The sequence below is a fragment of the Plectrocnemia conspersa genome, unplaced genomic scaffold, assembly GCF_051122295.1.
Source record: "Plectrocnemia conspersa isolate PC_06_02 unplaced genomic scaffold, ASM5112229v1 ptg000005l, whole genome shotgun sequence".
Taxonomy (NCBI): domain Eukaryota; kingdom Metazoa; phylum Arthropoda; class Insecta; order Trichoptera; family Polycentropodidae; genus Plectrocnemia; species Plectrocnemia conspersa.
In genome coordinates, this window is record NW_028277169.1 from 16184941 (window position 1) to 16210135 (window position 25195).

General features: G+C 27.6%; 1 protein-coding gene across 6 annotated transcripts in view; it reads left to right on the top strand.

Moving 5' to 3' along the window:
* Window positions 1-25195, top strand: part of LOC148234949 (irregular chiasm C-roughest protein-like) — a 306152-nt gene that overhangs the window by 173299 nt on the left and 107658 nt on the right. For 5 of the 6 annotated variants that reach the window (XM_088186132.1, XM_088186136.1, XM_088186138.1 and 2 more), the window contains one exon: window positions 20967-20996. The exons of the other annotated variant lie outside the window; for it this stretch is intronic. The gene's annotated coding sequence lies outside the window, so the exon portion shown is untranslated. The remainder of the gene's footprint in view (window positions 1-20966; window positions 20997-25195) is intronic. 6 annotated transcript variants of the gene reach the window in all.

A 25195-nucleotide genomic window follows, 5' to 3' on the forward strand; every position in this document is an offset into this window, starting at 1 on the left:
TTTTTTTACTAATTAAATCCATTTTTCTTTACAGTAGATTTATTGTGTAGGTATAAGCTTGTCTTTTAATATTAAGAAATCATTATAAAACTAAATTATATATAAAATCATTTTTATTTAGGTATTAATAAAATAATGAATTATTTTTTAAGCATATTGTAAGATCCATAAAGCTTCAAAGTATTAAAATATAAACAATGTGTTATTGTAAACGCAGCAGCATTTATATAAACGTATAGAATTTTTTAAGCTCTTGAATATAAAAAATAATTTTAGTTACAATTATAATATATTAAAATATGCATAACTGTAAAAACAAAGCTATATTTATTCATTAAAAAAATAACTGAAATTTATTTTTTAACAAGTAAAAAGTTACCTTTCCACTGCTAATTTTCTGTCCACCTACTTTTTCTAACAAGGTTAAACGCAACTCGCACCCGCGAAAAAATATAAATAACACACACACCCACATATACGCAGAGTCTAACGGAAAACTTCGACGTCCCGGGAGTTGGCTGGGTCCGAAAATTGTGTGACCCAGGTGCAAATATTAATCTGGCGCAGGTCGCCTTTGGCGCAAATGTCCGCACTTTGTTCGGGCGTAATTTCACTCGACGATAAATTACCGAGCGCTGGAAATGCAGAATAACGACCTTAATTTTGTAAACATCCAACGACGATATATCTTATGGGTGACCCTAAAGCGGCGTTTTTGCGCGCTTAACGTCCTGAATTGATAACGAGAGACCGTTTTGCCGAGTCGTAAAACGAACGGGGTTTGTATTATAAGTTAATTCCCGCGCCGCCACTGATTCAGCGCCACCGCTGCGGATAAACTATTGTAATCGTCTAAATATTGTTGTAATCTTGTTCGCTTTGATCCTTTATCAAATCACTAAATGTGCTTAGCAACTCGTGCTCTTTAAATTATTCTAAATATAGCTTATGCAAGGGAGAAGTATTAATAATTTTCAAGATGGTAGAATACGCGCCATGATCGGTCCAGAAGTATAACCTACCGGGTTTAAATAAAACACAAATATAAAATAACTGAATTTATATGCCGAACAACACTTTAATTTATTCTGATCAAGCTTAGTAATTATTGTTCCAAACATGTGTAATTTTTTTATGTGTTGACTCAAACAAAATATCCGATTTCATTACTGTTGGTTTTTTTTAACCTAAAATTTTTAAATAATCAAAGAAATTTTGAAGCAATCGTTTTAAACCCAAATTCAACGTAGATGAATGTAAATGAGAGTAGTCATTTTGAGAAAAGTAACATTTTATGAATAAGATATGCTTTGTAAATAACGCTGTATGTTGTTCTAAAAATAAATATTAATATATTCTCATAAGAATTGCATGTTAAATAATCGTTACTAATCAACTACCTATAAAAGTATATATTTATAATTGTTACTATTCTTTAAAAAATTTTCATTCATTCTTAATGTCTAAAAAAAATACTTAATATGTCAACATTTAAAAACATTTGTTTTTTACTTTGCGTAATACAATAGTGATTAATAAATCGTAAAACTGCTAAATTAGTAATAATATAACCAGACAAATAACGTTGTGTGATGATTTTTAAGAAGTTGCGCCATTAGTCAAAATTTAAAGGTCACTATATCGACCACTTGAACAACGAAAATAGTAATCTCTCAGATTAAATATTAAAAAAACACTGATTTATCAATATACCTTGACGATACAGTCGTCATAACTAATTATTAAGAATTAAAATAAAATATTTTCAATAGAATAAATAGTATTCTAATCAAAATACTTTACATGTGAAAATACTGTGATAGTAAGACCTATTTTAAGACTTAAAAGCAAAGCTATCTGTATCAAAAAAGTTGCTATATAATTTAACTCTAGCCTGTCTAATTCTATAACAACAAAAAACATTAAATATTAACAGATTTTTTTTACACGTATAGCTTAAAAGCTCCAATAGCAGTACACTTTATTTGATTTTTATCTTTTATCTAGATAGGTAAAAATGAAATTCCTAATTGTGATTTTCTATGATGTTAAAAGGTTGAGCATTGAATAATTCGTTTTTATAGCTGTCCTAAATAAAAAATATCATAATAAACCCCAATATAATTATAAATTATATAACAACGATGGACGTGATCAATATTTACGATCTCAATAAAATCCAATTATTTGAAACACCATATCGATGACCCAATTTTCGATTGTTTTGATCGTGCTTTGTTAGAACGAAACCATTATATATAATATTCCACTGCATGATAACGGTTTAATTTAATCAAAATATGGATTAACATTTTCGTGCATTTCGAAACATTACAATATAACTGCAACTGGCCATGATAAACTATTTGTGATATGGGTGGACTTTATCATGGTCAATAATTATTTATAATAAAAATAGGTAATAAATATTTTGAGTATTTATTAAGTAGCTTTAAAATATAATTAAATTTAAATATTTTTTTAATGGTTATAAAAAAGTGTAGTGATATTTTTAGTACAATCATCAAGAATGAACCAGACCGTGCAGATTGTGTTTGACACCGCAATTTCGGATGTTATTCTAACTTTGATAAAGATTAAAGCGTGAAATTAATGCATTATCCGCTTGAAAACATATTTAGTTTCAGTTAATCCTTTCTGTTCTGTATTATACAGCGATTTCGATAGTCGCGGTTTTAGAGTAATACCAGTGAATCGCGCGTGACGGTCATTTTGCGTAAAGTCGTTTTCACCGGTCATTTGTAAACGTCCGCTTCGGTTTTTCGGTACACGGAAAATTCCAATTACCGATAATATACGGTGATTGATTTTGGTTTAATTTTGGCCGCCTTTGGTATGCAAATGGAGACCGTAAGACAAATTATCTAGATCTGGCGAGCGCTCGATCGCCCACTCGTTTTTGCAGATCTCTAAACTCTAAATGCTTAATCGACGAATGTCTATTTTTTTCACTAACAAGTACTAATACACAAACTTAGATCATAATCTAGCATTTAAGTGTTGCTGTTATTAAAAAATCAAGATCAAACATGGACAGCGAATTAATGATGCTATGGTATATTGTGCTATTTTTTATAATATACTAATGTGTAAAAATATATCCATGATTTATGTAACACTTGTGCTACTATAAAATTGGATAGCTTTAGATTTTTCCACAAGTCGCAAGTATCTACATTCATTAAATGTAGACCTTTGATATATTATACACCATAATGAAGATAAAGGAAACATTAAATGAGCATTTCGCATGCGATGCTTAAATATTCATAAATACCACTATATCACTATCATAATAATATTCATTGTCAACTGTTTAACAAAAGCTTTGTTAATATAATGTTAAAATTAGGTTATTACTAAATATATCTTGTTATGTAAAATTTTATAGAAATACAAGATAACTTTAAAATTATAGTAATATAAATATTAATATTACACTAATAAAATATTTTATCAAATAATACTGCATATATACGCTAGTTTATTTCAGGACGTATCGTTTTAAAGAAACCTACTGTCTGCATAATAGTGAAAAAATCTCATAAAAGACTTGTGATATCTTCTTAGAATAACTGAAAAACATGCTATTGTATAAAATAGTAGTTTTACTAATAGTGAATAGTCAATAAAGATAATTGTATTTAATTTATTGATTATATTTTTTTTGCTTGATTTTAAAAAATCCTAGTATTTTTATTGTCAAAAATATGTTCTGTGTTAAAGTTATGTAATTAAATTATACTTTTAAACAGTGACATAGCCATAATTTTGGCAAGAGTGGAGAGAAAGGGGAATGTTAAGAATACTAACGAGGAATGGAAAAAACTATTATTTAATAAAATTAATTTAAAATAATTTTTCGGTAAATTAACAAATATATTGTTTTATTATTTAAAAAGTAAACAAAAAATATAAATTTAATCTTCGCGTTTTTAATTATATTTTTTTGGATATTTTGTGGTAGGGGAGGAGGAGGAGAGGCTTGGACCCTCGAACGCCCTCTTCGCTACGCCATTACTCTTAAGTAATCAAATTTTATTTCAAAATCCAATAGGGTTTTTTCTTTACATGCCAATATTGCAATAAAAAATATTTAATATTGTATAAATGAAAATATGGTTACATTTATAAACAAATTGTAAAAAAAATACACGAGCGAGTGAAAAACGTGAAAAATAGTTTACATATAGATTGTGTTATTTGAGCTTATTTTATTTTTATTCACTCTTTTATTAATCTAGTGATGATGTTTTTATTGTGTTCATAATAAGTTTATTTAAATTAAAGTTTTTAAAAGAATGCTTGTGTTATAAAATCGATTTTTTTTAAATTAATATATAATTCTTAAAAAAAATGTGTTTTAAATTAAAAAAAAATGTTTTTAGTTAAATTTATGTGATAAAATTAAACTTCAAGTTACTGAATTCGAGTTTAAAATTATTATGAATGAATAAAATTATATAGAGTATTGATTCATTGAACATTGTGATTTATTTTCAATAAATATTAACAGATTAAAGATATTGAAACTTTTGCCAGAAAATTACACGTATATATTTCTAAATGAAAAAATAATAAATTAGTGTTTTTTTTTAGTCTTACAAAAATGTTTTTAGTTAAAATTATGTAATTAAATTACATTTTAAGTAATAGAATCTAAATTTTAATTTGTAATTTTGAAAATAAATTAAAAATTTATTGAGCATTGTATTAATTAAACTCGGTGTTTTTTATTTTTGTGTTGATGATACAATTTTTTTATTTGTATTGTTGCATTTTATATTATATTTAATAAAATTGTAGTAATTATTAAAAAATGCTTGTTTTATATAACAAATTAAAAATTAGAGATTTATTTTTAATAAATAATTACAGATTAAGTTAATAAAACTGCTCAGTAAAATATAAATACATAATTTCTTTAGATAGAATTTATTTTCGTTTTTCGTTTAAAAATTAAATTATGTTACTAATTTATACTTTAAATTACATAAACTAGTTAAATTCTTAATTTGATTTAGATTGTATTACTTAAACTCAGTTTTTTTTATTCATGTTTTTATTTTTGTAGTGATGATGTAAATAAAACCACTCTCATTATAAATGGCATTGAAAAAATTTAAAGATTTCTTGAAGTAAAAATAAAAACCCAACAAATTTTGTTAAATTTATTAAAATAATCAGCGATCTACTTTAAGTAAAAATTTTTGTAAAAAATAATAAAAATAATTAAAATGAAAAACTATAAAGTAATGCAATATATACTGTATATTATTTTTATTATTACAAGTGTGACTTAACCCTTTGTGGAGTGTTGCCGTACATGTACGGCGGTCGATCATTCACTGTTTTGAAGTTCCCAGATAGTTATTTACATATATAATTGAAAGAATAAAAAATAATTTATTTATATAATATTTTTTAAATGATTTCTGTACAAAATAAACTAACATAATTTATAATAATTTTATAAAAACTATGGAAATCCTCTGTATTGAATAAAAAATTTTTCACAAAAGTCTAATAATATGTAATAAATATGTGAAATAAATTTAAAAAAATTTACAATAAAAATGTGTTAAAATATTTTTTCTAAATATACTAATACAAAAAGTAGTTAAATAAATTAAAGCAATGAAACTAATATAATCACTATTTTTTTATTATTATTATTTACTAAAAATGATATAATATATAATATAAAATAAAAAACAACAGAAATAATTATGTAAATATATGGAAAATTAACTCACTCCCAGGTGTATACTAACAAATTAACAAATGTTTACAAATTAACCCAATATTGAAAGGGTTAATAACAAATTTTTAAATCTTTATAGCAAAATATATTTCTATACGCTATTACTGTTATTATATTTAAAATATTATTAAAATATGTATGTGGGTTTTGTACGCAAAAATATCAAACTTGTAAGGCATAATTTAAAAATTTGCAATTACAGGTAAACAAATAATTTGATATCTATATTAAAAAGATTTTTTAATATCCTAGTATAAACAAATATAGCTCGACAGTGAAACTTCTGATAGATATTATGTACACATTCAAGTCTCAGTCGTTTAGTATTTAATCTCCGAAAGTAAATATTAATAGTAGCAAAATCGAATGGCAAAGTTCGACGAATTCATAACAATTATTTACGTGAACCAAAATTGAAATTGGTGTCTGAGTGTTTTGGCTTCTAAAGAGACCCTTCGTCGCAAAATTGGTTTCTCTAGCTCCGCCTCAACCTCGTTCTTCTCCCTCGCATACTTTATGCTTATTTTCCACCGGCGATTCACCTATCTATTTTGTTATCTCTAATGGAATCCATTAATGTCTCAACTTTTTCTCGGAACCATTTTGTACCCCATAAATTTAGTCTCATTGCTCCGTGCGCTTTCCAATATTTCCCGCGCCGCGTTAATCTCGATTACGACCCAAATTAGATCTCATTATTCTCGAACTGACGCCGTTTTAACGTTTAATTTCGACTTTAGGCTAACAAAAAAAACCTCCCTCTCTAGATAGATTTAAATACTTATCTGTACATCTATACTATACAATCAGGTCTCTCTATAAATTCATGAGGGTTTTTATTACGTGTTTGGGTTCGAGATTCTGATTTTTAACACATTTTCGAATCTTGCTAATCGATATTTATATATAATAATTCAGTGTGATATATTTTTGCAGTATTATAAGTAAAATATTTTATAAAAAAGTTATATGATTAGAGCTTTTTATTGTGTGGCAGTATATAAATGTATATATTTTGAATAGATAATATCATAATATAATATTAAATCCCATTTCATTAACGTCATAAATCCAATAAATACTACAGCAATATTAATATACGTTATTTTTATCTCAGTATTTCGCATAAGGATAATCTTTATTACGAAAAGTTTTTCTTTATTTCTGACACAGCCCGAGCACTTTATCCTCAATTTCAAAAGCACCGTGTTACAACGGGAGTAATGAAGTATGAAGCCTCGGGGTTGAATAGAATTTGTAGCAAAGATTTCATAACATTAGACGGGCACAGAGTGGAACCGAGCAAATCGACTGGTTAATAGAGTTATTTTCCTCGGAATCATCTGACAACGCCACGCCTTAGCAGAAAGCCTTTAGCTCAAAGCTTCGGCGAGAGGAAAGAAGACACCGCAAGACAAGGGAAAGGGAGCATAAGTACGCCAAAGAGTGTTCCGCCAAACAATAGAGATTTACTGCTTCAGATCTGCAATAAATCTTTCGAAGATAAGTCCTTTAAGATAAGTAAGACTTATTTTGAATACACGGAAGCGCGTTTATGCCGTCACTTTGGAGTCAAACGAAAGGAAATGTGAGCACTAGAGCGTTTCATATGTGTAATACATCTAAAATGATATATTTCCGCTGAAACAGTGCTTATTTTTTAGAGTAAACTTATACTGAAATTTGATTTACATTGTGATTAATTTAAGAAAATAATAATATAAATGATTATTATTAATATTGCGAATGATTTATAGTTCATTACATAAATACGTTTCGTTACGGTACCATTAATATCGGTATTGAGGAAAAATCACCATTTTAAATTAGCATCTTAAATCCTAACATTTTATCTGTTGAAAACGATATATTAGAACTACGAAAACGACGATGTATATATTGCTTGAAAGCAGAAGCGGAGATTAACCAAAGTAGTGTTATCGGCGTAGCATAGCAAAGTACAGTAATATTATGCAGTATTAGCGTATTTTTCATTCTCTAATATGTTTTTCTTTTAATTATAGTATTTATAAAATGTCTATTTAAAACATGCTTTTATAATAATCATAGTGAGTACTCTCTAGCTTATGATTGCCCCATTTTGTTTCGCACCTCTGTTGAGTGGTGTTTAGATCTGATCAATATGATTTAGTTTGAATTCCAAAAAAATATCATAATCAAACAAAAAATCTACAAGTCACAAATATTAACTTACAATAAACATTTTAAGGAATAATGATGTAATTATTTTATATTTATTTTATTCTATTAATTTATTGTGCTTATTAAATTATAACTAATTTTTACACTAAACAAATTTTAACTCAACTTACATATAATATATAATATAAAAAAAACTTATTGTATAGTAATCTTTCAAACATAATTAATTAAAAAAATAATGGTTATTATATTAAAATTGTAGTTTTAAGTGTCTTGAGAAACAGCTTCTTGAATACTGGGAAAATTTAAAGTCATAAGGCAGGGTTAAAGAGTCAGCTTTACTTTATATGTTTATATCTTCAATCGTTATTCTTGTTATGTACTTACTGTACACATTTATTATATGAAAATACTTATCGATAATAACCCCTTCGTTATGAAAAGCATCTTTCATAATTAAACTAAACATTTTTGCGCCATTATCGGCTATGAAGAGCTTCGAAGCTTAGACTTGATACTAATAAGAGCTTATGCTAAAGTTTCGCCACTATAATGACTATCGAAGCTTCTCTCTGAATTAGTCGTCATGCTCTTTCAGGGCACTAGACGAGCTTTCAAATGAATGAAATGAAAATATAAAAAAACCGCGGCATTAGAACCGACTCAACAACTCAACTTGCGCGAAGCTCTCGGTTAATGGGCCTCGAGAAACACTCGCCACTCGGCGGGAACGAAATTTTCCATTTTCTTAAACCTCAAGGGCTCGAGGCGAGCTTTTTGCCGAGCGATTTTTTTTCGAGCCATTCTCTCAGGAGCAAAAGAGTTGCTAACGGTACAAAGGGCTCATTGTGCACTGCGTTAAAACGCCGGCCGACGGATACTAGCTGCTTGGTGTAGTCGACGTTTTTTAAACGCTTCCTATTATGCTCTGAATCTTTTTTTTTTGGTAAGTTTGGTTTTTTATATAATAAAAATATTCATTCAGACCTGGTACTAAAGGTTAATCTTTTTAGTTAACTCACTCGTTATTCAAGGAAAAAGAACTATATTATATTTATATTTTCAGCAATACAAAATACATATATACAGATATCTTTTAAACGATATTGAATAAAGTACTTTTTCATTAATTTTATTTTATTGTTTAATTCATTAAAGTGTAAATAGTTCATATTACAAAATATATATTTGCTTTGTTTTTAATTAAGGATTGAAGGATATTATAAAAAATAAAACATAAAAATTAAATCCACTCTTCACCTTTTGAGTAGTGAGTTGAAATTTATACAGATATGTTAATTTGTTAGTATAGGTACACCTGGCAGTAGGTTAATTTTACGTATTTACCCATAATTATTTCTGTTATTTATATATTATTATTACACATTTATAGTAAATTATAGAAAAAAATCAGTGATTCTCAACATTTTATTGCTTTGATTTATAAAAATACTTTTTTGTATTAGTATGTTAGTTGTTTGTGTTCATCGTATGTGCATGTGTCTGCCGTGCAATTAGCCAAGATTGTGGTAACCAACCCCTTTGGAGGTGAAAACCGGCAGATATTTGCGCGTAAGTAGCACAATTTAATAAATAGTATAAATAGATTGATTAATATAATATATAAATAGTATAAGATAGAAATAATTAGTATTGTTACATAAAAAAAAATGGCCGATAGCGGCGTGAATATAGCGGGCGTAATTACGCCAGAAAATAGAATAAAAGAAATGGATGAATTAAAAACAAAATTAAATGTATTATTATCAAATGGTAATATATTATCAAAAGAAAAAAAAACCATTATAACTAATACATTTGATATAATGTATAAACATTTATTAGATGTATTAAAAACTAATAGGGACGATGTAAATAATAAAAATGAAAATAATAACTCAATAATTGAGTTATTAAATGAAGTTAGAAAAGATGTTTATAATATAAAGGATAAACTAAATTTAAATAACAATATTATTAAAAATAAAATGCAAAAGAAACATTATTCGGAAATCGTAAAAAAAGGAAAAGATATTGCGATAATTATACCTAAAAATTTGCAAAATATAGAGCAGACAAAAAAGGATTGCAAAAATTTAATTAAACCAACAGAATTAGAAGTTGGAATACAAAATATAAGACCAATAAGCAAAGGAGGTATAATAATTACATGTGATAGTAAAGAAGATGCATCGAAAATTACGACAGATGCAGTAAAAAAACTAGGAGATAAATATAATATAAAAGTAGGAAATTTAAAGAAACCAAAAATAAAAATAATTGGAATTTCTGAAGAATTAAAATATGATCAACTAAAAAAGTGTATAATGAAACAAAACACATGTGTAGAAGAAAACAAATGTTATTTAGAAGTAAAACATATTAAAAAAAACAAATTTAATAAGTATGATGCTATTATTGAAGTAGATGTTACGACATTTAAAAATATAATGGATGTAGGCAAATTAAATATTGAATGGGATAGGTGTAAAGTATATGAAGACATATTCATATACCGTTGTTATAACTGTTATGGTTATAATCACAAAGCCAGTGAATGTAAAAATAAAAAAAATTGTATAAAATGTGGTTCGGAAGAACATTTAATAAATCAATGCAACAAAAAAGAAAACTGTGTGAATTGCTGTAGAGCAAATAAATTACTAAATCTTAATTTGAATGTGGAACACAACTCCATGGATAGAAATTGTTCAATTTATAAAAGATACGAGCAAAATTACTATAATAAAATACAATATAATATAGTATAGCAATTAAAAAAATCAAGTTCATATGGGAAACAAGAATCAGTAACTGGGATATTAATCAATGCACAAGGTTATTTAAAACATAAAGAGGAAATAGAATTAATTACTGAAAAGGAATATCCAATATTTTTAGGGTTAACTGAAACCCATATCACAAATGACATTGAAGAATTTGAACTAAATATTGGCAATTATAATATAATTAGATGTGATTCTAATTCCAGACATACAGGAGGTGTTATACTGTATATTAGAAATGATATAAAATTCAATACTATATTTAAAAATAATCAAGATAAGACATACTGGTCTATCACAGTTAAGATTTTTATTGAAAAAATTCCCATAATATTATGTATAGCATACAGATCTCCAAATAGTAATCCGAATATATTCATAGAATTTATAAATAATATTGCAGAATGGAGTTTTGATCAAATTTTGGATACTGTTTTAATTGGAGATTGGAATTTTAATTGGAACAAATGTGAAGATTTTTACACAGCAAAATTAGAAAAAATATCAAATATATTTGGTTTAAGACAATGTGTCAAAGAAAATACAAGGACTAATAATAGATCGAGCACATTAATAGATTTAGTATTTACCAACAACAAAAAAATTTATTGTGAAGTAAAATCAACTCCTAGAATAACTGACCATTCAATTGTATATATTTATATAGAAAAACATAATGAACTTAAGTTTAAAAAAACAAAAAAAATTGATATAATTAAAAAAATTAATTTTAATAAATTAAGATTAGAATTACAAAAATGTGACTGGAATGTAGATAATATGGATGTTAATAGGATATGGAACAAAATTTATAAGAATATAGTAGATTGTAAAACAAAAAGTCAATATAATTTTAAAAAGGAATATCGTTACAACCCAAAACCGTGGTTTAATGATGATGTTAAAAATGCTATAAAGAAAAGAGATGAGTCATACAAAATTTTTCAAATATTAAAAACAGAACAAATAGAATATAAAGTCTTTAATGAAAAATGGAAAACATACACACAATGTAGAAATATGGCAGTCAAAGTATTAAGAATGGCTAAAAAGAAATGGTATGAAAAATTGATAGATGAAATACAAAATGATCCAAATAAGATGTGGAAATCAATAAAACAATTAATTAATCCAACTCAGAAAAACGACATAATAAAAATGGAAATTAATGGAAATATATATCAAGATCCTTATATAATGGCAGAAAAGATGAATACATATTACATTGAGAGCATAGAAGAAATTGTAAATTCAATACCAAGGATTAGTAATTTAGTACAATATAATAATAAAACATTAATTGTAAAATTTAGTAAATTTAAATCAGTATCATTAGATGAAATTCATAACATAATATGTAAATTTAAAAAAGGAACTAGTACTGATGAACTAGATATAAATATAATTAAAGAAACATGGGAAATAATAGGAACTAAATTAAATTATTTAATAAATAAAGCACTCTCATTAGGAGAAATGCCTGAAAATTTAAAGATTGCTACTATTGTACCTATACCTAAAATAAAAAATAGTAAAAAAGTTGAAGAAATGAGAGCAATCAACATGCTACCGTGTATAGAAAAAATAATAGAAGAAGTAGTAATCAAACAATTAAAGGAATTTATTACTTCTCAAAACATAATATGTGAACAACAATCGGGATTCAGAGAAAAGCATTCCACTGAAACTGCATTACAAGTAGTGATAAATGATTGGCTGTTGGCTAAGGATACAAACAAAATCATTGGAGCAGTTTTCTTGGATTTCAAGAGAGCCTTCGAAACAATAGACAGAGAAATAATGTTGAAGAAATTGGAGAGTATAGGTATAAGTGATATAGTTTTGAGATGGTTTAATAATTACTTATATAAAAGAAAACAAAAAGTTAAGATAAATAATGTATGTTCTGAAGAGAGGTTAGTGTATTATGGAGTACCACAAGGGTCTAAATTGGGACCATTGTTGTTTGTTTTATATATAAATGATATAGTTAATAACGTAAGAAAATGTAAAGTTCATCTATTTGCGGATGACACATTGATCTATTGCATGGGTGATAACATTGAAGAAGTTGTGAGTAATTTGAATGATGAATTAGGTGTGTTAGAGATATGGTTAAAGAATAATGTACTTAAATTAAATGAGAATAAAACTAAATGTATGTTTATTAATTATAAAAATGTGTTAGATGATAGTACCAAAATAGTAATAAATAACTCTAATATAGAAATAGTGGATAATATAAAATATTTAGGAGTAATTGTTGATACAAAATTAAACTTTAAAGAACATTGTAATTACATATTAAAAAAAATTAGTAGAAAAATAGGTTTATTATCTAGATTAAGAAATATATTAAGTATAAATACAAAAAAATTAATTTACAATAGTATAATATTGCCCCATTTTAATTATTGTGCAACACTATTAAATATGTTGAATAAATTAGATAAACAAATGTTGCAAAAATTACAAAATAGGGCAATGAGAGTAATCTTAAATAAAAATAGATTAACTAATTGTAAAAGTATGATTGATAGATTAGAATGGTTGAATGTTCAAGAAATATTGAGTATGAATGTTTTAGTATTTATATATAAGTTAGAAAATAATATGTTACCACACTATTTTAATAAGTATTTAATAAGAAATAAAGATGTACATAAATATAATACTAGAAATAGAGAAAATTTAAAGATAATTAAGTATAAGAAAACGAGTACGGCTAGGGGAATTATGTACGGAGGTTTTAATTTATATAATAGTCTTCCAAGAGAAATCCGAAACAGCAAAAATATAACGGGTTTTATAAATGGAATAAAAAAACACCTTCGTACATATAGAAATAAAATATTATAATATTAAGTCTTTATTATTGTATATTTTTTCTTTCTGTTATGTATTTTTTATATATTTTTATATATGTTTACTAAATTTGTTAGATGTAAAGATTAGCTATTAAGCTAAATAAATTAATAAAATAAATAAAATAATAATAATAATGTTTTAATAATTCATCTTACAATTTTTCCAATTAATATTTCGCTTTTAGAAACTCTCAATATTTTTTATACAATTCATATAAAATATTTTTTTTAATATTTATTATTTAATATTAAAAAAAAAAATTATTATATATTTAGTTAAATATGTAAATATATAAATATCTGAGGTACCTCAAAACAGTCAAAGATCGATCGCTGTACATGTACGGCGATTCCACTCAAAGGGTTAATATGCTCGACGCCTCTTAATACGACACAGAATTTTTGGCTGCATATTTTACAGTAATATTTATTTAAGTGCATATTTACATTGTTTTATAAAATAAATTACTTATTATAATATATATATATATAATTTACTTATTATTTAAGTATGATTGAAATAACAGTACTTCTCTAAGACCGAATTATTTAAAATAAACGAATAGGGTAATACAAGCAAAAACACATTATTTAAAAATAGATTTGTAGTAAAACTCAACGTTATCATTTTTAATCTGTCACATTCTTATATGTATGTACTTACTTGCCCTTAATTTAGTACATAATGCAGAATTGAAACAGACGTTAGTGTTTAATATTTTAATTTAATAATCAAATGCAATTTATTATCTAAATATATAAATGCAGCTTAGATAAAAATGGCAATATATGCGATCACCTCACGACAGAGCTAAATTAAATAAATCAATAAAATATCTAAAAAAACTAACGAGCAGATCTAAGAATATCTTAAAAGTCTTGCTGTTACAGAGTCCACATAATACTTGCTTTGGAATGTAACAAAAATAAACACGAAAACTCTCAACCATTCTTTCTCTAAATCAGACTTAATTACAGAAAATGGTAAAGCTTTCGGTGATCATTTTCTAAATACATTGAAGACACTTGTGGAAATAATCATGATAGTGACCATAAAATTAATGATTTTTTAAATGCACTTCTTCAGATGGCTAAAAACAATTTTAAGAATTTTCAATACAATAAGTAAAATACATAAAATAAAAATATATTTATGCCAATCAGACACCGGGAAATAACTTGGAAAGCGGCAGAGTGATAATTTCCGGCAAAAGTCATCCAATTAATTATTCAACTCACTATTAAGATTAAACAACTTTTCAATCAAGGTTGCCCAAATTATAATTTTACTAAAACCAAGAAAAGAACAGAACAATATTGTCTAATATAGAACGATTAGCGTCTTATTAGCTATGTCAAAAAAATACTATTAAAAATAATTCATTTGGCATAATAAATAAACATTCTACAATAAAGAAAGTGCATAGGTTAGCAAAATATATCAATGATATTTAAAAAAGGCCTCCATTAAAAGTTATATTTATTTATTTTTTCATTAATGCTTACTTACTGAAATAAAGAATAAAGAAAGAAATTTAAACATATATTATAAATTCCAATTAAATAAAATAAAAAATATTGAAAAGAACATACGTGTAATAAACAAAACCGTTTATTTTTATTTTAATACTTAAAAATTATACACAAGGAGTTTATTGCAATAGTTTGCCAATAATGGTCAAGTGATTAAATAAGTCCATGTTAGTATTAAGCTATAACAATTTAATCAAACCATTTTGGGCCATTAGAGATATGCGTTTTTTATTATCCGATCATTAATCTCATATTGCGCCATATTTATTTAATCATATTCGCGATTAAAAAACACATTATATGCCACTGTGAATAAAAAAAAACATGGTTTTCCTTCGACACGTCATCAATAACGACGTTTAATAATTCACAATTCGATTAATTAGCCCTGAGGCTCGTTCATATATATTTATATATTTTATACTTGGAACGTAATTATGCAACAACCCGTTTTTCCAACTATTAAATTATCGCTCGGCGCTAAAATATTAATAAAATCAAAACTGAACCGCTTGTATTTTTTGCGAGCGGATTTATATTCGCCTACCGGGTGTGTGCAAAAAATATGCAAATTATTTTAATGATAGACAAGGTGCGCGCAAAATTGTTTCGTGGCATGGAACAAAGCCCGTAACGAATTATGACCGATGAATGTATGTATAACAGACATGTTATTTTTTATCCGTATATAAGCTAAGTTTAAACAATGTAAATTTGAAATATGTCTTGAAAAATGTCTATGTATTAAATATCTTTTTTCTACATACATATATACATATACATATGTATATTATATTAAGGACGGATTGTCAGATTATATGTAGATTTTTATATTGCAATATATATTTAATAGCACTGATTATTTTTACTATTCTTTAACTTATTTGAAGAGAGGCTAAATAATACAATTAAGTTGCTTTAACGCAAACACTCAAATTCATTTTTAGTACCTTAATAACCACATATTAAAAAATATACATGCTCACAGTGACATCAATAATTTTTGTGTGATACCCAGAATAGGCTAAAAATTTGAGTTGATTTATGCAATATAATGAAATGAAAGTATTTAAAAATTAAGATCTAAGCTGCAACAATCATATGTTACCAATTTAGATACATTGATTTTATGTGTCTAAATACTGTAACACACACACACAATTAACGCTTTGGCCTCTTAAAGGTAGAGTAACAACAACAAAATGTATAAAATCACGATCTATGAATAATATATTATTATCCTGACCTTTAAATCAGCGGTGTTTGTTTTTGTTTTCAATACAAAGTTTGTTGATGTTTGAATTTTGTTCAAGAATTGAGATCGTGATTAATTTTATATGTTAGTTAAATGTAAAGTTTTGTTTTTTAGTGGGTTTAACTATGGGTTCCGGACAACGAGCTGGACCAGGGGATGCGAAGAGAGAAGCGGAGATTTTTTTTTTTTAGTAAATATCTATGTAAGTGTAAGTAAGTGATCTATGGTTTCCTTCGTGTGACATTTATTTTTCGGAAGGATGGTAAATTACAAAAGGATAGCCGTTGGCCGTTTCAGTGGCAATCTTGAATGCGCGTGTTATCATTTTCAAGGCATTTACAATTGATACTTTTCTTTCTGATTCATGGCAGGTACTTTAACTTCATATTCAAAAAAATTTTCTCACGGCAGTGTCCTATTTTAACAATGAAGTGCCTTTTTATCTAAGGCGTTTAAAATATCACAAGCCAAAACTGGATTTATCACCATGGCTTATGATGTATTAGTATAATATTTCGATTTTCACGCTTGTAAATTTAGCTTAAAGCCTTTTGACCGTTTTTCAGGCTTTCAAATATCCATTGAGTCGTGATATTGCTTTTTTTTATGCCGTTATTTATTTTAATATATTAGGCAATTAGTTATTTTACAGTACTTGCTAGAAATTGAGCTTACTATAAAATATATGATTATTCAAGAATTACCTTCCTAGAAAATGAAAATGGTTAGGTTCAACTGTAGTATTATATGCAATTTAAACGAAAATGGTTTTACTAACAAAATATAAGTGATCGGTAGAACACCCAGAACTGCACAATAGCCACGCATACTTTTTAAAGTCATCAATTAATATAATTCGCCAAAAATGACTACAAAATTTCTTAATATTGCAACTACCCTCGGGTCAAAAACATTGTTTGCATTATTCTTTGCAAGTATCGTACGGTCACCATACTATATGATATAATTTGGAGGTGATGCAATTTATTTCACTTACTATTCGTTCAAGATTTCTCAAAAGAAAAAAATAATACATGACCTCATACCTCATACTAATTATTCATCACTAATTATATAATCAAACTAACGAATGCTGTGATCTACATTTTTCTGTACACATTTTAAAAAAAATATATGTATTGTACAATAGACTTTTATCATCAGCTAGTACAGTATCTAACAGGCTGTAAATCTCACACTACTCGGCCACAAAAAATAATAATGAAGTTTAAGATAATTTTTAGGAACATTGTTATTTATAAAACGGGATTATTAGGGACTTTTTCAATATATATAAGGCTTAACGCAGCTAACTATTGCTATTTGTGAAATGTGTTTTAATTAACGCACATCTCACAAAGAATTATTATGTGCTAGAATTAAAGAATAATTTATGTATCATATAAAAAAATAAAGTTTAAATGCAATGACAGCTCTCTCTCTTTTAGAGCTTTTATGAAGGAGAAGGACAACCAGTAGTAATTTTAAAATTTCATTATTACTATGAATTGCCATTAAAGATTACTTTTCGAAAAGGAAAATCAGTCGTATCAATCTCTGATTATGTTGATAAATTTTAATTGTCACAGGCTTTGAAATACAGGCTCTTTAGACTACTCATGAAGTACCCTAACTTTCACGTACGTAAATCTTATTTTAAATAAGAACTGAGATATACATAGCATATTTAGTCCTGTGAGTGTGAGCTTTAGTGTCCCAGAGAGTCACGATCACGTCCTTTAAGAATGCTCTTCTTGTAATTTAGCTTCCCAGTAAGCTTGTCAAAAAAATAATGTTTTCTTTTATAATTATAAAAAGCTGGGAAAATTAATTTGGGACGATGCTTATTTATTTTAAGTATAAACGGTCACTTTTATAAAAAAGTTTAATTATTTTATTTTTGTCTATAATGACTTGACAGGTTTACTTAATGCGTCATAATGATGAGATTTGTAATAATATAAAATTATAAAATGTAAAAGCTTATATATCAAATAAAATAAAAATGCTAAGCACATCCTCCTGTTTTCTTTAAATAATAAAAAACATAGCTAATCACGTATGCGACTAATAAAGAAAAAAGCTTCCTGAAAAAATGCGCACAAATTCAAGGTCGGATCATATTACTAGTATCATTATAGTAAGTATTAAAATAAGTAGGCGTTCGAATTTTATAGCAATTAAAAATAATCGATCGTTGGATTAGTTTGAGCGATACCCAAAACCATATCAGCATACATTACTATTTAATTGACACGTTCGATAGTGTCAAGAGATTGTTTCGCCGATCTAGATTAATGGATTGGTAATGAATATTCATATATGACTTGTAATATTTTTTTTTAATGTATACAGGTACGAAGCATAATAATTTAAACGCTTGAAAATTTATTAGGCGCATTTCTTTTAATATAAAACACACTATATTGAATTATATAGATCGCATATAACATTTTTATGAAAATATATGTGATGTGGGCGAGTATTGTAATTTATTGCCCACACCCCGAGGGTTTGACTCCCAGATAAGTGAGTTATGACAAAAATAGTGGTCAGCTATTATATGATAGGAACTAACATTTTGACCTATAAACATATTGTATGTATAATATATGTTCGTAAATAATCTACATTCATTATCAATATAATGAATGCTTAAATATAGTATATATTTATAATCTAAGCTGTGTTTTTGATGAAAATTATGAATTAAACTGCAGATTAAATCTTTGTATATACTTACTTATTAAATAATTTATAATATTCAATAATGCGGTATTTATATTTATCATAGTATTTGTATGTATATTTATTACAATGCGGAATTTATATTTATTTTTTCCTTAGCGTGTTCAAGAAAATGTGCAAATATTTGCTATTATAAGTGTGACGAAATAAATTCAGTTTTTCTGCAATCTTATCCACGGTTAACTTGGCGTAAAAAATACATATTTGCATAACAGCTCTTGATTCGGGTCAAAAGCGACCCGAGGGATACTTGAAGGTTGAATCGCGTTTTTGTAATCGTTCCAAAACCTTTTTGTAAACATCGAGATCTGCATTTGAATATTTAATTTGATAACATATCGCTACTAAATTCGTTACACATGCGACTCGTTACAAGTATGACTTAATAGCGTCAAGTTTACTATGTCGTGTTTGAGTTGGCAAGGTCCGTAAAGTTTGTCAGTGTGTTGTGACTATGTTAGCATTGTTAGCAAACATTTAATATGTATGTATGTATTAAACGAAGACCCCAATTAGTGCCAATTTTGACTTGCTAATTAATTATTATCTTAAGCGCCCATTTGTACAGTTTGAAGAGTTCTATAACTATTTTAATGGAAATATAATTTACTTTGATGTGTGTAAATAATGGTTTAATAATGATATTTTAAATGCTAGTATTTCCATGAAACCCTAATGTTACGGAAAAAATATAAAAATAAATCAAAAATATATTATTTAGGACGTAATATAAACAGAACATTACATATAACCATAAAATAAACGCTGGAATAAATATTAATAAAATTAAGGTTACCCACAAAAAGTATAAATAAAAACCACCAAAGTCTTACAAAGTATACGAAAAGCTAAATTTAAGCCATGTCGTAACGTATGCAGTTGAGACATGGACATTGATAGAGTGGAATAAGGAGAACCTGAGAACATTTGACCTAGCTGAAAGTAACCAGTATGATAGATCAATAATATAACAATGTGTACAAATGTTGCTTATTAAGTTGAGGTCTTAGACTAAAATTCCTTATAAACTAACTCCTTTTTAAAATTTACATCATGTTTGAAAAATTCGGTCCTAGTAGTAAGAATTCGTAGTCGACTATACAGTTATAAAAAAAACAGCGAGAAGAATCTTGATATTCAATAGAACTTGACAAGCTTTTTTGTTAAAACTTTATAAGCATACACTCATGTTCCATCACTTGTTATAGTTATTATAATTTTGAGTCGTAGAGACTCCATTATAAATTTGATTTTTAGTTAAAAATTCGGTCGCTACTCGTTTTTAATCATATTCTTAATACTCACTCACTAATTAGCAAATATAATATCCTTATATTCTTACATTTTATGTATAAATATTTATACTATAAACCATTTAATATTTAAAATTGAAATAATCCAAATTCCTAAAGCTTTAATCACCGAGTTCAGATTCTTTCAAGCTTATACATTGTATGTATACTTTTAATATGCCAAACTTAGTTTTAGCCAAAGTGAAAAAGGGCGAACGCTCTTTGGGCCATTATGGCTTACGGGGGTCAGCCTCGTCTTCCTTCCATGGCTTCGATCTCCTGTCTGGAGGATGCTGGCGTGTCGCACAAGCTATGCGTGACTAGAATAAAGAGAAGGGTCTGTCAATCTTGAACGGTTGTTAGTCCCAACCCTCGAGTCCTGCTCCTGGGCCTGTGCTCCCACAAATCGACACTTGAAGGCACACGTCGCGTCGTCGTCACGATTCATCCCTCGTACTCCTGGCCAAAGTATCGATAATTCATACTGGCGCCTCGCCGACGAAACTTATTAAAAATGTTATTTTTTTCTTGTTACAGATGAACGCCCCCTGAAGAATGACACGTCAGGTATGTGTATTGTTTTACAAAACATCGTTGCCCTAGTTTAGCTCACGTACTAAAAAAGTATATATTATATTGTATATATTGCAGTCGTAAATAGTTGCACAGGTACAGGACTCATGTCTAAGACCCCAACTGGCAAAAAAAACGTTAAATTCATATTTGACAATTGCAGCATAACTTTTTTTTTGTATTATGTAGATATAATATAATTTGTTTTCGTCTTCAACAACGCGACCATATAGTCACAATATAGTTATGTATACAATTTTTTAAAATATGAAAAGAACACGGATCGGATTATAAAGTATTGTAAATGATCTATTAAATATAAAAACAATTAATTTCTGAAATGAAATCGAGAAAAAGCAATTAAATATTAGTAATATAGAGAAAAAGCAATTAAATATTAGTAATAATATTTCTACATAAGACAATTTGCTTTTTTATTATTTAAAAAAAATTCACACGGCTTATGTAAAGTCGATTACAGTACTAGATGCATGTTTATATTGAATTAAATGACAACCCAGAATAAGCTAGTTTCAGCGAAAGGATTAAGCTTTATCTTCTTATCGTTCCTGTCCAAACTCAAATTGGATTAGATAACGTTATCAAGCGTAACGCCAAAAAGTTTCCGCTCTTAAATACTAAACATTGATACTGCGTATAATTTAATTTATATTGTTTTCATGATTTTTTTTAATTATTAAATCAAGGTTTCCTAAAAATTACCGGCTTTAATTTCCAAATTAGGTAAAATAATACCAAAAGACGTGAACTAAGCGAAAAAGAAATGATAAGCATTTAATTTATATATGTATTTACCACTACTAGTAAGATTATAAAACAGGTGTGTATCAAAAAAATATTAAGCACAAAGTTTGCAATTTAAAACATCATACTGTTGATAAATATTTATCCATAGATATTTCTTCAATCACTTTCGGAAATCTGTTGGATTTGGTTTTCTCCCGCGCGTTCCACTATTACTTACTTTCTGTCTTACACGTAAACTGTTTAAATGCAATTCTAGTTGACTTGAAATGCATTCTATGTTTCACGGACTCTCTGCAAAGTTATTTAGATTTTCTATGAAGATGGGTTTCCAACAATCAGCCCTTTAATGCTGGAAAGTGTCATAGTGTGTCATTTTCTTGATCCCGTTTGCAACCAAATTATTGTTATGATCTCGGTAGGAACGTTTTGGCTAAAGAAACTTACATTAAAGATCGTGAAATCCATTTAAAACGCAAACGAAGGTTTTCTATACAAGTTAACGACATCTGCAATAAATCTTCCAAGATGCTCAGGCTCGTTATGAGGAATGCGTTTCACTTTGACGATCCATCAGTATTCTGCGTTATCTATTACACTTCTGTTTACATCATTCTTGAATCCGATCTATTAATTGGAATTCCTGAAAAACCAAATACTCTATCTTAATCAAAAATGATAATATTTAGTTAATATCCTTTCTTGTAACCCAGCGACATTCTTTTAGGAGCGTTGGGATACGATTCTCGCAGAAAAGTGTATGTTGCTAATCATTTCTTCAAACTATTCTTGAGGAATTCTAGTCTTGGGTTCATAACGTCTTCTAAAATCACGATCGCGTTCTCTTTTGTTAGTCGTTAGATCCGACTTGGGTGTGGCTGTCACCGTCCAGATTTAATTGCACATTTATATGATAAATGTCAGCTTCAATGAGCTGGTCAAAATATTTTTTTTCTTACTAGGTTTATTTTTTTATTTAACTTATTTATTAAAATTAGGATTCATTGAAAGATGATTATTTCATAAGAAGCTGTGTCAAAAATACATAAAAAAACATGTAGTGCATAGGTTTCAGGAATAAATATATTAAAAACAAGTTTTTACCCTTGATTGTACGCTTCTGAATTATCAATAGAGAAACTTACTAAGCATACCATAATTGTATACCTTTGGATAAACACAACATCGAGCACGTATTGTTTGATTCACTTAATAAATCAAATAATCTGATTAATAATTTATTTATTTATTAGGCATAACTATTTATACATGTATTAGTATTTCTTGTGTATTATTACTTAATATTTTGCTTTATTGCCATTTAATAAATCTATTTTTATTTAATTAATACAAAAGTCATCAATATATGTATGTATGGTGTATGATACATAGAAAATGATCAAGGTTTAATTATCTCTCCGGATTCAAAAGAACAAATTATCATTGAATTTTAATAATACATATAATAATATATTTAGTAGTATGGTATTTGACCTTTAAATAATTACTCAAAACTAAATTTTTTGCTGTACTTAAAACTCTAAAGTAAGTCTTCTTGTTATGATTAATCTCAATAATAATTTTTATCAATTAGTCTGATTTTGACGTCACGATACTCCACGCCAACTTGAAAAAGGAACTCATTAAAGTTTTTCTTAAGAATATATACACAAGTACTTCAAATATAAAGTCAAAAGCCATCAGGAATTGATCTACAGGGTGGGGAAAAATAAACTTACAAGTGGCAATAAAAAATAATACAAGTACCGCCTCTCACTGTCATTAATACGAATTCATTCAATAGCTTTGCTTTACAAAGTTTAGATCTAATTTTAACTAATGCTGCTATATGTATGATTTTTAGCTAACTTTTTGACATAAATAACCCTTTAAAAAAATCTGTAAAACTAATAGTCTACTTTTATATTTTATGTATACATAGACAATTTTGAAACTCCCATTTATTACAAGTGACACTTTGTAAAATATAGTTATTCAAATACACTTGACTGACTTATTGATTATAGTTACGTATCACTATAACACAGCTTGTCTTTCTAATAATATTAAGGTAAAACTTGCAAGGTAAACTATTGTTGATCACCTAGTAAATTAATAGAGAGGGCTTAAAGGGTGGTTAGTCATCATGTCACCGTCTTCGATCTAATTCACTCCTCATTGAACGACTCAGCCGTCTGAGTCGTTCAATGAGGAGTGCTCTCATTAGTTTCGTTCTTTTGGAATAGGGTCTGTATTTTTATTATATATGCTTTCGTTTCGTCAGTGGCACGCGCACTCTCGAGTGCTCACAAAGTACTTGGAGTCCTGTGGGGTTGGCTGTTCTCGTTTATCAATCACACAGAAAGTGCCGGCAATTATTTAACCCCATCGTTTTTCAGTCTACATGCACTGATTGGTCATTATTTCAAGTCATCCGCCCGTCGGTGACTAATACCCCTTTCGGTCGCCAGACGCCTTTGTCAACCCCTCTCGAAGAGGGTAGCTCGATATTGAGACTTTGAGACGTTGACAGATTGACTTTTAATGGCGCGAACGTTGCCGTAGAAAATTTGCATTCCAAGTTGGATTTGTTCGAATATATACATACATATTGAACGTATCTAAAAATGCAATATTATAATAAAGTTAATTTGTTTTAATGGATATATATATATATTTATTAAGATATAGACTATAATTTGATACTACTAATTAGTTAATCACTTAGATAATCAGATTATATTATCCTTGATGTAATTAGTGGTGTTCAATGTGACCCAATCACATAAGCGTTTGACTCCAAAATTCCCGAGAGGATCAAAATGATTGACAACAGAATCGAATACATATTAATCGAAATTATATTGACAATCTTTGTCAGATTGTAGAATTGTGCATAATTAATTTTATTATAATATTTTATTTTTGCAAATCGTACTGAATTATTAATCTCTCTATAATAACGTTTGCTAGATGTGTTAATTAATATTAATTTTCTGAAAATTTTAGACTTTTCGTTATATAACGTTTAATGGCAACCCTCTACAACTGTGTATAGATATCCAGTCCGCATTTGCGCCGATTTATATTTAATTCAGCCGTCTTTGGCGACAGTTCCAAAATTATTGGACCCCCAGCGCAGTGGGGGCGCGTCCGAGCGAATCTTGAGCTTGTAATTTTTTGACTTAATATTTAAATCGACTTCGTAATTGAACTTGTTCGGAACGAAATAATTTTATGGGCGCATAAATTTTGCAATTGCTAAAGAGACGAGACTGTGTGACTGCGCCGCGAGTTGGCAAAGACTTAACCGAGCTCTCAATACGACCAACTTTTCAAAGAAATTAATTAAAGGCTTTCCGCTTCCCCTGGCGGCTTCGGGTCTTCTTGTTTCGAAAATTTGCATTGTATGAAGTGCACCAGTTGGT